The following is a 13,194-nucleotide window of genomic DNA, read 5'->3' as shown; positions in this document are numbered from 1 at the left end:
ATGTGAATGTATAGTTTGTTACTTTTGTAGGTAGTGTATGCTCATCCATGCTCTATCAAGCTCATATCTAGGGTTTAAGACACTTAATGCAAGGAGTTCAATCAAGAAATGGTTCACATTGGTTCTAGTCATCATATATGGATCTCCTTGGTCTTCACATATCATTTTGATCAAGAAAACATCAAGAGTTTGAAGTTTGTTTGCCTTGGAAACCCTAATTCATTTGGGTATCTTGTGTGACTTCCTCAACAAGTTTCTTCATCAATTGATCAATATTTCAAGGTATACTTCATATTACATCATACTATACATATATGATCCTCCATGAGTCCCAAAAGTCAAGAGAATGTCAAGTTTGTAAGATGGTTCATGGTGGTTTACCAGAGAAAGTCAACTGGTCAAAACCGAGGTTCCTTAGACCCTATCTCCTACAATTGTTGTCATATGAAACTGATTCCAAGAGCAAAGTTACTCAAAAGTACATTACAAACAACGTTCATGTTGAAGTCAAGAGCTAGTTTTTCTTGGAAATTCATTTTTTATGGTGAAAGATTATAGGTCATTTTGTCTAAACCCTAGTTTGGAGGTCAACTTCCCAAGACCATAACTTGCTCAAATTTTATGATATGAAATCAATTCAAATTCCATGATCAAATTCAAGATGTATAATTCAACTTTGATGTTTGGAGGAAGTTCAAATTCAACTTGAAAATGCATGTGCCAAGAGGAAACATTATAGGTTATTTTGGGCCACTACCATTGAACAAGTGATTTTCCTCAACTTCTAAAATTCATAACTCCTTCATGCAAAATTCAAATGAGGTCAAAATTGTGACCACATTGAATAGGTTTGAAAGAGATACAACTTTGATGAAGGAACTTTTTTCATTTGAAGTCCATAGAAAGAGCTATTCAAGATGGAAGAAGTGAACATTTGACTTGGGACTTAGAAAATTTTCAAATATGTTTGATTTCCCAAACTTCCACCTCAAAATTAGTCATGATCCAAACTTCAAATAAAAACGTGTTCAACATGAAAATTGTTCCCCTTGATCTCACCTTTTCAAAGAGTCCAAGATCACCTCATTTGGCCAAAGAATGAAGGACCTGCGCATGGGTGCATTGTGAGGTACCATTTGGAAGAATTTCATGATCCAATTCAACTTAACAATGCATGGTTTAGTGCAACACCTTCAGCATGACATGTGCAGGCTTTTGGACCTTTGTCAATCGTTCTTTGGGCTTTGTACACGCCCATGCAAGCTCATGAAGGAAGTTACTAATTTTGGATATTGGAATGAAAGTGTGTAGAAATCAATTGCATTGGCTATAAATAGAGAAGCAATGTGATCAGAACTTCATCAACACCTTGCCCAATGATACGTTCGTGACTATATATAAAATATAGTCTATCGGGTACTTGACTGCAAGTGCACAGTCCAGTCGTTTTAGTTTTAAAAGATATCAAACCCACAGGGACCTATGGTCAAACTAGTGCAACTAACGTCACTATGTTTAGCTAATGGAATGATTTATAGAAGTTCGGGTGTAGAATATTAAATCTAAGAGAAATTTAGTGTTAAGAAAGAATTGATGGAAGGAATCAGTATGCAACGCATTAATCGTCAGGGACTCGCTAAGTCACCGGTGAATAGTTTAAATACCAAATATCTTTCAGTAGAAAATATTTATTTAAAAAGCTTTATCTCACACTCTCGTGATTGTTGATTCGGCCCATAGCTTTAAGTCAGAATGTACGCTCTCGCTGTTCCATTTGAAGTTAAAATTACTTTTTGAAAATAAACAAGTCCTTACTGCTTTTAAAGTGCTCTCGCTGTTTTTAAACTCAATGCCTAGTTTTTACTATCCAGCTTGAGCCTCACGCTCTCGCGATTGTTGGTTCTCACCTTAGTTAATTTCCCACTCTCATGGCAAAATCGTATTAAATAGCTTCTCACTTTTATGACAAAGTTAATTAAATTTAAATTAAAAACCTCGGCCTAAAAGATTGTTTGAGAAAAAGAGTTTTCACCGATTATTATTAAATCCCATCCAATTAAATTGTTACATACCGATAGCGGTAGTTTAGCCGGACATGTTAAGTAGCGCAAACAAAGAGCATAAACAGATTAACAGTGCAACAAACATAATTATAACAATGACAGAACAATAATAATAATAATTGAATAAAAACCTAGCAATTGGATTAACAGAGTACAGCGAGGTCGGTAGGATTCTGCTTCTTCAATACAATTGCTTACTAAATTAAATAAAGTGTAGTAGTTCCCCAGTGTAGGAAACTACTACTTTGGTTAACTGGAAAACAGAAAGGAAAGGAGAAAACGGGAATTCTAAAAAGGAATGGTAAATGAATTACGGTAATGGAAACAAAGTTGCTGAAAGAAAAGAACTAAAAAGCTAGAATGCTGTAGAAAATAAACTGCAGAGCGGAAGTGTAGACGTCCCATTTTTTTCCAACTTCTGTCCTTTATATATTCCTTTGGTAGGTCTTGGCGGTTGAGAAAATTAAGGAAGATTGGTTGAGTGAGGAATCCACGGGGAAGTCATTCTGTTGGAGAAAATTTAGGCACGTTTTGATTGCCTCTGCTGACTGCTTCAAGCGTAAAATCTGGCCGTGTGACGCTCGTCATGGGCCTGTGACTGTCGTCATGCACCTTGTGACGGTCGTCACATCAACAATTTATGTATTCTGGTTTTTCTGCTGCTATCTCATCTGTTTCTTCTTCTTTTTCTTCCTTTTCTACATTTTGCTCATTAATGCTTGGAGATTTAAATACCTGCAAAAATAACTCGAATACTTGTAGAATAATCGGAATATTAACTAAAGTGGTATGATCTTTGAGTGTAAATCAAGGCAAATATCTGATGTATTTTCGCGTTATCAAACTCCCCTAAACTTGAATTTTTGCTTGTCCTCAAGCAAATGAAATTTGAAAACATAGTTAAACGCGAATACATTTCCAATTCGTATGTGGTTGTCAGGTGGATTGCTAAGATGGCTGATAATCAAGTAAAACACTAAAGATACAGTGACGACACAAGCAATAAGCATTAACGTAGATCTCTCCTTTGTACAAGCCAGTTCGAATCATGCTATTATAGCTCAACCTAGTGTATCTCGTTCCTATTTCACCAGATTTCATTCTAGCGCAATCACATTAAGCCATTTGCCTCCGCACGCACTTAGTGAAGTCGCCGATTAGTGACTTTGATCCTTTTCTTAGCACGGGGTCTGGTACACTAGTGCAGTACCCCTTTTTATATCCCCTTTTTGAAGGTTGTGAGGGATCAAACCATAGTTCGCCCTACCGAGTCCAATACCAGGTACCTCTGAACCAACCAACTGGGTTTTTCTGTTCCTTCTTTTTGTATATCTTGCTACCTTTTGTATGGTTCGTTTATCATTTTCTTGATAGAAAAAGTATGAAGGATTTTCTTAATTTGTAGGCATCAAACACTTATATTCATCGGCTCTTCACATGGTTTGCGCTTGAGACGGTGCTGACTGCTAGTATAAACTACTAGGGGTTAATCTAGAATGGAGACTTAAGGTATCGGTATAATGGTTATTCAAACTAATCTCGTAGAAGTGAGGGATCTAAGGTGTCGAGACGGTATCAATCTTGTTAGATCTTTCTCAGTTTTCCTAACAAAACCTCTGTAAGACAACCTATATACTCGTAGGATATGCATTTAATTTTAAGGAAAAAAATTTTTGTTATGCCAAATTATGTATAAATGATTGATATGATAGTAATGTTTTAATAAGGACAAACAAAAAAATTTTGTATTGGCTAAAAATACTAACAATAGAAACAAGTAGAGGAGTGATAAGGATTTCCTCCCACATTTGATCAATGCATTTCCTCAATGCGACAATATAAAGAATAAAAAGAAAGAAACATGAAGGTCACTACTCGTTGTTACGCTGTTGGCTTCTGCGTGCTCTGGCTCTGGCTCGTGCGTGCTCACCTCTTCCTCGCTGGATAGGATCCAATCCTACATGCTAAGTGTACTCCTGGATGGCATCTACGCGATATGTCAGGGCACTCATCTGGTCTGAAAGCTCCGCCATCCCCTGGTCATGCCAGTTTGCATATTCGTGTTGATCCCGCTGTATTTGCTGGATCGCTTGCATCATTTCCGTCTGGCGTTCTTCCATTCTTTAGTTGTGTCGCAGCATCTCGGCGTAGATGTTTTCCATGGTGGCGGGTCTTCGCTCGCTTCTTCGCTGTCCTCGAGAAGATGTCTCTGCAGCGTACTCCTGAGGTGACTGAGGCATGCCTCGGTCAAGCTCCTCGTCGACTTCATTTGCTCCATTATCAAGATCTCCTTCATTTGCCTCAGGGGCATCCAGATCAAAAATCCAATTCACCATATTTTGCGGATCTGTACGGTTCCTGTTGGGCATGATGATGCTTCGAACTATCTTGTTTCTGACAACAGGATGATACTTCCCATCATCTCTGGCTTTGATTAGGTGTAAAGCACGACAATAGTCGATGTCGAGTAACTCGGCTGGCAAGGTTGGCAAGTTGGCGAGCCTATCTCTCAAATTCAAGCCCAGTGCTATGGAGGTGATGATTCCCCCAAAATAAAACGCCTGGCTACCTCTCATGCATGCAGCCTGGATGTTGGCTAACAGGAAAAGAGTAGCATTGAACGCGATTGGGGTAAACACACAGTGAAGAAGGAAAAGTTCCTTGGAGTTTACCTTGTGATTGCTGACTCTTCCGAAAACTGTGTGCTCCAAGACTCGGTGGAAATATCTAATGGTTTGGTTGAAATGTAAGTTGCGTTAAGCATATCCCAGCTCGTGGCGTTCATGTTGGTGAGACTATGACATACTTGAAATGCTACCTCTGACCATCCGTCAGGGATACAACAGTGAACTCCTTCTCTATGTCGGAAGCCAAGCATCCGCGCTATCTGAGTTTGGTTTAGGGAATACTCGGTGCCGAACATTCTAAATGTGGTGACTCCGATGAGAAACTGAGTTGCGCTAGGGGGTGTGATATAGGAGAAGGAACTCAGGAATTCCAGAGTCAACGCTTCGTAGGTTGGTTGCGGCGTGGTATACAGTTGCGTCAAGCTGGAGTTGGTCAGCATCCACCCCACGCCATCCAAAAGCCCCAGCTAAGTCAGGCATTCATTATCAACATACCTCGTGGCTTGGACTGAGCGTTGGTAGAACTTGAGGTAGTTGTCTCTTTGGCGCTCGCCGGCTTCTCCATTTCTGAATATGACGGTTGAGAGGTCGGGAGTAGCTCTTTCTTGACGGGCCATTGGTGTGATTTGTGGAACTTTAGGTGTTGGTGGGTGAGATGGATATGGTGAGTTACACGCTTCTCGCTTAAAAGGATGTGAAGAATTGAATAATGCAGAGAAGAGTGGTGTGAGTAGGATGATTGATGAGGAAGAAAAGAGGAAGTGTGCCTGTATTTATAGGCGCGCCCTCTGGTTTCGTGACGGTTGTCACAGGGGTGTGACGGTCGTCACGCGCAACGGGTGTGTAACGGTCGTCTGCAACGGTCAAATGTTCGTAACGGTCATTTGCATGCCGTGTGACGATCGTGGTGGATCCGTGACGGTCGTCACGTATGTGAGATGGGCGTCACACTATATGTGACGGTCATCACACACTTGTTTGCGATTTTTTTTCATTTTTTCATTAAATATTGCAGCAGTTTAATACAGTATAATATGATAACTGAGCAAGTGAATTTAAAAGCATAAATAAATAAATAAATAAATAAATCAATGTAGAAGCATAAATAAATATAGAAGCATAAATAAATGAATAAAAATGTTATTAAATTAATAGATTAAAATTAAATGTAATATAAGAAAAATAATTAATAACGATAAAAGAGCAATAAACAAAAGCAATAAAATAAATGTGCTCCCTCCCCACACAAAACATAGTAGTGTCCTCATTGCTTAGTGTGAGTAGGAGAGATCAGTGGTCAGTGATATTAGCCACGGTTCTGTCCCAATGCAGCTACAGTCTGGTTCAGGTGATCAAACTGCTCGACGGCTACATCCATCAGGCCTAAGATATCAAGGGGCATGATCTTTATCTCTTCTTTCACAATTGTGATGTCAACATGGAAATCATTCAGATGGGTAAGAAGCATGGCAAGATTATCAATATATGATAGAGGTTCCGGTTCATCTATGTTATAGTAGTTTGGAGGTGTTTCAGGGTCAGATTCATCAACATGGATATGGTCATTGAAATACTCATATGTAGGCGGTGTCTCAGGAGGTGAAGGTGGATCAGTCAGGTGTTCGTCTAAATCATAAAGCCAGTTATTTCGGTTGAGAACACTTGTTCTCTCATGGTTAGGCAGGGTAAATAGTCGGACCACTTCTTTATTGATTAGGTAATCAAAGGTATTCGACCCAAGGTTGCCTATGATTCTACGGTTAAGGCAAAATTCAATGTCCATGGGTCGAATGTTTCCCAAAGGGTACATGCTCGTAAAGTGGGCGTCTAAGTCCAATGGCATCTACTATCATGGTTACTAGGCCACCTATTATTATTGGGGTACGATTATTCTTTGCAAGGTGAACGAATCTCTCCATCATAAATGTCACAACATTGACATGTCGACCTTGATCGAAACATAACAAGATGAAAAGTTCATCGCGTGACACTATGGTGTTGTTCTCTTCCTTACCAAACAGGGCGTGGGCTAGTATTTTATGGAAGTAGCGGATAGCAGGGTTGTGGATCATTTGGGAGTGCATCTCGTTTGGGTTAGGGTTGTAGTCTCCAGTTAAGCTACCCCAAAAGTGATCTAGGTTGATGTCATCAATTAGTTCCTCCTGGAGGGTAGTAAAAACGAATGGGCCACTAGGAAATCCTAGGAGGTCAGCAAGGTCTCTACGGTTATAGGTGAAGTCCATGCTAAACATCCTAAAGGAAATCAACCCTTTGTTAAGTCCGTAACCATGCTCGGGGTTGTAAACTAGGGAGCTAAGGAATTCTAGGGTTAATTCACTGTAAGTGACAAACCTTCTCTTAATAGAAGCATTCTCCCACCCTAACTGGTTAAACATAAACATGATGCTATCTCGGATACCTAACCTATCCATGGTAGGTCCATCATAATAAATGGATAATGCCATATCCTTCCGAGCTAGATAATCATACCGCCTTCTCTGAACTCTGCCTCTAAAAACTGTATCTACTGGTTGCATGATGAAAGTTAGTAACTAACTAGTTATAAATTCGCCTGTTAATCAGTATCCAATGTTTCTAAGTTAGTAACTAGAAGCAACAAGTATTACTGCATAGAATCAAGAAGAGGGGAGAAAAAATAAAGAAGAAAATCAAAGAAGGAAAATACTTTGTAACAAAGATAACAAATAAAAGAAAAGGCGGGTTGTCTCCCACTAAGCACTTTGTTTAATGTTGTAAGTTCGACAGTAGCGTCGCGATGTACTAGTTTTGGGGTTGAGCAGACAGCTCTATAAGTCTGAGACTGTTTGAATAGTCTCTATTTTCAATATTATGATATTGATTTAATCGTTGCCCGTTTACTATAAATGGTTCACTATTCCGACCTTTGATTTCTATCGCACCGCTTTTAAGGACTTTAGTGATTTCGAAAGGGCCTGACCACCTAAATTTAAGTTTTCCCGGAAAAAGCTTAAGTCTTGAATTGAATAGTAGTACTATGTCACCGACATTAAACTCTTTCCTAGATATACGTTTGTCGTGCCATCTTTTGGTTTGCTCTTTGTATATCCTGGCATTCTCATAGGCGTCCAGTCTCAGTTCTTCCAATTCGTGAATGTCCAAAATTCGTTTCTCACCTGCGGAAGTATAATTTATATTTAGGGTCTTAATTGCCCAGTAAGCTTTGTGTTCTAATTCCACAGGGAGATGACATGATTTACCGTAGACTAATTTAAAGGGTGTGGTGTAACACCCCTTTTTCTACCCCAAAATCCTTAACATACAATCAGAGTGAATAAACACGCATATAAACAAAAAGGCGTCACATCAACGTTTTCAAAAACTAAAAGCTTTCAAAAACCAACATCATTCATCATCAATATACATTACACCTAGTCATTTAAAATAACACATTTCAAATATCATGAGTATGCAAGAATATGCGTTCGCAGCGGAAAATAATGAATACTCATGTGTTTCATAAAATGATTCATGTCCCATACCATGATCATCTCTCAATAATAACATAATACATAACCAAATAAGATATGGGTTCAATACTACTCATCTACCCAGTGTTGCATGACCAGAGCATTGACTCACTACCTAGTCTCTAACCAAAATATGGAAACTCTCCGGCTAAATCTCGAGTAAGCTATCTTCCACTTACTTCAGCAATACTACTCTTGAGTATCTGCACGATGCCCATGTAAAGGCAACATTCAAACAAAAGGGTGAGAATTCAAATCATTATGAAGAAGTATAATAAAGCACAATGATTAAATCAACAATTAACAGAATTCATCACACCTTGTATAACCATGTAAATAATACTAACCAACATTTATTTCACATGTTTCAAACATCCATCAAAACTCAAGGAGTATAATATTAAAATCCAATACTATATTCCCAAATATACACATAACTACAATTATCACATAATCACATATTTTGGCAAGTTATGTATCCAAACATCAACAAATTCAATTACCATATCTCATACACACATCACAATCACATCAATGCATACACTCAATTATCACATAACTCTAATGTGACTCAATGCAAGACATGTGACTCTATGCATGTGGTACCGCAATGTGAACCCAACGTTTCACCGCTTTCCGATTCAATATCTAGAATCCAAGCCACGCTTCCGATCTGGACAAGATCAAAGCCACTACGTCTATAGGGATCAACGTCTGCTACGCCTATTTCCATTTAAGGATCAACGTCTGCTACGCCTATTTCCATTTAAGGATCAATGTCTGCTACGTCTATTTCCACTCAAGGATCAACGTCTATTACCATGTGAACCCACAGTTTCACCGCTTCCACCATAAAGCCGACTATGCCATGAATGAATGTACAAATACCAACAATATATGCAATTAAGATCATCTCTACCATCTTAACATTCCACATATAACCATAATTCAACTCTATGAATTATCCACCAATGGTACATATACACATTCATAACAAATATACTATTCACATATATAGGCTCATCATCAAACACGCACACTTAGATTTCATTTCAAAATGATTACAGCTTTTAAAATTCTCAATTTTTCATTTTTCAACAGTGGTAACCGGTTAACGCTTTTAGGGTAACCCGTTAACCCGAAACAAAATTCAACTCCTGGGCAGATTTTTCAGCATGTAACCGGTTAACACATTTCGGTTAACCCGTTAACACGAAAACATAATTCAATTCCTAGGCAGATTTTCAGCAAGTAACTCGTTAACACATTTTGGTTAACCCGTTAACACGAAAACATAATTCAATTCCTAGGCAGATTTTCAGCAAGTAACTCGTTAACACATTTTGGTTAACCCGTTAACACGAAAACATAATTCAATTCCTAGGCAGATTTTCAGCAAGTAACCCGTTAACACATTTTGGTTAACCCGTTAACACGAAAACATAATTCAATTCCTAGGCAGATTTTCAGCAAGTAACCCGTTAACACATTTTGGTTAACCCGTTAACACGAAAATATAATTCAATTCCTGGGCAGATTTTTAGCAAGTAACCCGTTAACACATTTTGGTTAACCTGTTAACACGAAAACAGAACTTTTCTTAATGTTACCATTACTGTAATGAAATTTAATAAACTAAATGGTTTCTCAATCTATCCCTCAATTTCATCCATATATCCATTCCAAACGCAATTAAACATCACAAATCAAAGATTACTCATCAAAACCTAACAATTCCAAAACTATAAAAATTAGGGATTTCAACCTAAACATATTTCTACCCATTGACCCAATTATACTAACCCATAATAATAAGGATTCTCTCTCTTACCTCTTCAATTTTCTGGAAATCCTAGCTTCTCCCTTGTTCTTCCCCTCTTCTCCTTACTTTTTTCCTCTTTTCTTTCTCTGTTGCCTTGAAATGACCAAATGAGTGTTACCTCCCACTCTCCTCACCTCTTACTATCTTAGTATATATTTGGGATTAAGGAATGATACTTCTAATTTAATTATTAGGCCCAAAAGACATAGTATTATAATATCTCTATTTAGTTCAAATAAATTAAACTAACACAATAAACACACCAACTCAATTAATTCAATCAATTATTATACTACCTAACAACCAATTAATTAATTAACACCCCAAATAAATAAAATAAAATAGTATAATAATATAAGAAATAAATACTAAAATTGGGTTGTTACATGTGGTCCCTATTGGGGTTTTGTAAGTTGTCCTATAGGCCCACGGAGTTTCGTTCAGTTTAGATGACCAGTCTTTTCTGGATATTCCGACAGTCTTTTCTAGAATCTGTTTGATCTCTCGATTCGAAACTTCGACTTGCCCACTGGTTTGTGGGTGATAAGGTATTGCTACACGGTGTCGGACTCCATACTTCAGAAGAAGTTTTCCAAAGATATTTGATATGAAGTGGGAGCCACCGTCACTAGCTACTAGTTTTGGCACACCGAATCTAGGAAAGATGATGTTCTTGAACAACTTAATCACTACTCATGTGTCATTTGTCGGAGAAGCTACAACCTCGATCCATTTTGAAACATAATCGACAGTAACGAGTATGTACTTATTACCAAAAGAAAATGGGAATGGTCCCATGAAGTCAATCCCCCATACGTCGAAGAAATCGGCTATTCGACCCATTTGATTAACCAATAATTGATAACTCTGGTTGGCGTTATGAATTAGGGGATTGAACATTGTACCAATTTGTTGAGTTAGCATATTAACCATCTCTTGGTTGCTCTCATCCATTTGTTGTCTGATTGGAAACATGGAGTTTTTCGTAAGAGAAGGTGGATTCAAGGATGCAAATGAAATCCCTCCCTGATGTATTGCTCAACTAGGGTGACTAATGGCAGACCCTAATGCCACGTATGGAATCGAAGGTGACACCATTGTTGTGTTATTATCTGCAAACATCGAGACATTTCTTTGTAGTGTCACCATCATTGTAGTTGGCATACCATAGGGAAAACCTCTCGACACATATGGCATCGTGAAATTTCATATGTACAAAGGCATAGGGTCCAACAAGAGAATATTTGTTGTAATGGGAGTAGTATGCATACTTATTGTCGCGGGAAAAGCAGCCACCACCCCTAGCATTGGTGTCGTACTCACTACTGGGTCAAGAACAAGTTCATTAGTCCCTATGGGATTAGTATTCTTTGTCGTTCCAACGGGTCGAAGAGACATGTTATTCATTTTTGGAGCATTATTTTAGGGAAGCGGATTGTTTCTAGGATGAACCATTTCAACTAAAGTTCTACCAGTCCTCAAACGTATATAACTCCATATGTAGAAAACATTTTTTAAATATGAAAGAAAGATTTCAACAAATACGAAAGACAAACACTTTTCAAATTAAACTCAAATTTTGTACAAGCATGTCCCACTGGGCGTGTCAATTTGTTCACACGTGTTCTTGGTAAATAATCACTTTGTTTTGAGTTAATTACTTGAAGGACCAAACTAGTAAATCCTGGGGCAAGTTTATGTAAAGTTTCTAAGAAAATGAAGTATGTATTCAATTTTGTTGGATTAGCAAGGAATGTTAAGCATTTTCAATAAAATAATTATGCTTATGAAATATAACTGACAGACTGATTTCGACTGCGTCGAACTTAGTGCTAAAAGAAAAAAAAAACAAAAAATAAAGATATTTAAATGGAAAAAAGATGTATTTGCATAAATATAAAAGTGGTAGAAAAGTACATTTTCTTCAGGTAACTCGTTTCTCTCTTATGTGCGTGTACTTTAAGTGTAATCGAAGTTTACAATATTTTTACTATAACACCCCAATTTTATTAATTGTTTTATTTTGAATTATTGGTGATTTATGACGATTTTCGGTATTTTATTTAATTATAATCATGTGGAATTTATTTAGTTATTATGGTTTAACAAAATAAATATGTGTTGGAGGGTGTATGGTTAGCATCATGGAGTGTATGGAGAAAACTAGATTAAATCTAGAATATTAGTATTTTAATATTTAAATAATAGTAATTCATTTGATTTATTTAATTAGGATGAGAAAATAGAGACTTCGGGAAAAGAGAGAAATTAGAAGAAGTGGAAGGGAGGAAGGAGTCAGAGAGATAATGGTTGGGTCAAGTTTATAATTTTGAGAAGTTTAATCCTAGTATAAGTTTATGAGATAAACCTAAGATTAAGAGATTTTTGGATCAATATGTAAAATTTGGAGACAAAATATAAGGAGGCAAATAGGGAGAGTAATGGATTGAAATTTTAGGAAAGAAAAATACATAAAAACCAGAATTTTTTGCTAAGGATTCAGGTAAAGGTGAGAAATTGTTTCTACAATAAGGGGTGTGGTGGAAGGGTAGAATGGAGAAACCTTTAACCTCCTTAGGATTGAGTGTTCTAATTTAGATTTAGATTTTCGTGTTATAACTGTTGTTGTATGATAGAATTGGTGTGAAATTTGTGTACCCTACCTATGTATGCATATATTATGTTTTGATGTTGCTGATGATATTATGCCATTGATTGATGTTTAAAGGTTGTGACCCTAAATGTGTTAATGATGATTTAGAAATGATGAACATGAGGATATGTATGTAATATATTGTTGATTCATGAATCCATAGAGTAAATAATGAATTAGGAAGCTATAACCATGAGAAATTGGATTTATTTGATGAACTTTTGTAGCATAAGTTTTGGCACATGAGGGAGTGTTTGGATGGTTTAAAAACTGATTTTTAGGAAATTTTAGCAGTATGTGCCGACCTGTATAGGTCATAGGTCGACACATGCAGTCAGCACATCTAACAGAATGTTACACACTTTTAAAATGAAGTACATGAGTTAAATTATATATGTTATGTGTTGGCCTGTATAGGTCATGAGCCGACTTGTAGATGTAATGTGTCGACCTGTACAAGTCATGTGTTGACACATAATTTCCAGAATGTTGTTTTGCATTGTTCGACGATTTTTGTCAT

Source organism: Lathyrus oleraceus, chromosome 2 (genome assembly GCF_024323335.1).
Source record: "Lathyrus oleraceus cultivar Zhongwan6 chromosome 2, CAAS_Psat_ZW6_1.0, whole genome shotgun sequence".
In the NCBI taxonomy this organism is placed as follows: Eukaryota; Viridiplantae; Streptophyta; class Magnoliopsida; order Fabales; family Fabaceae; genus Lathyrus; species Lathyrus oleraceus.
The sequence above is the reverse complement of the archived record's forward strand: the minus strand, read 5'-3'. Positions refer to the sequence as shown.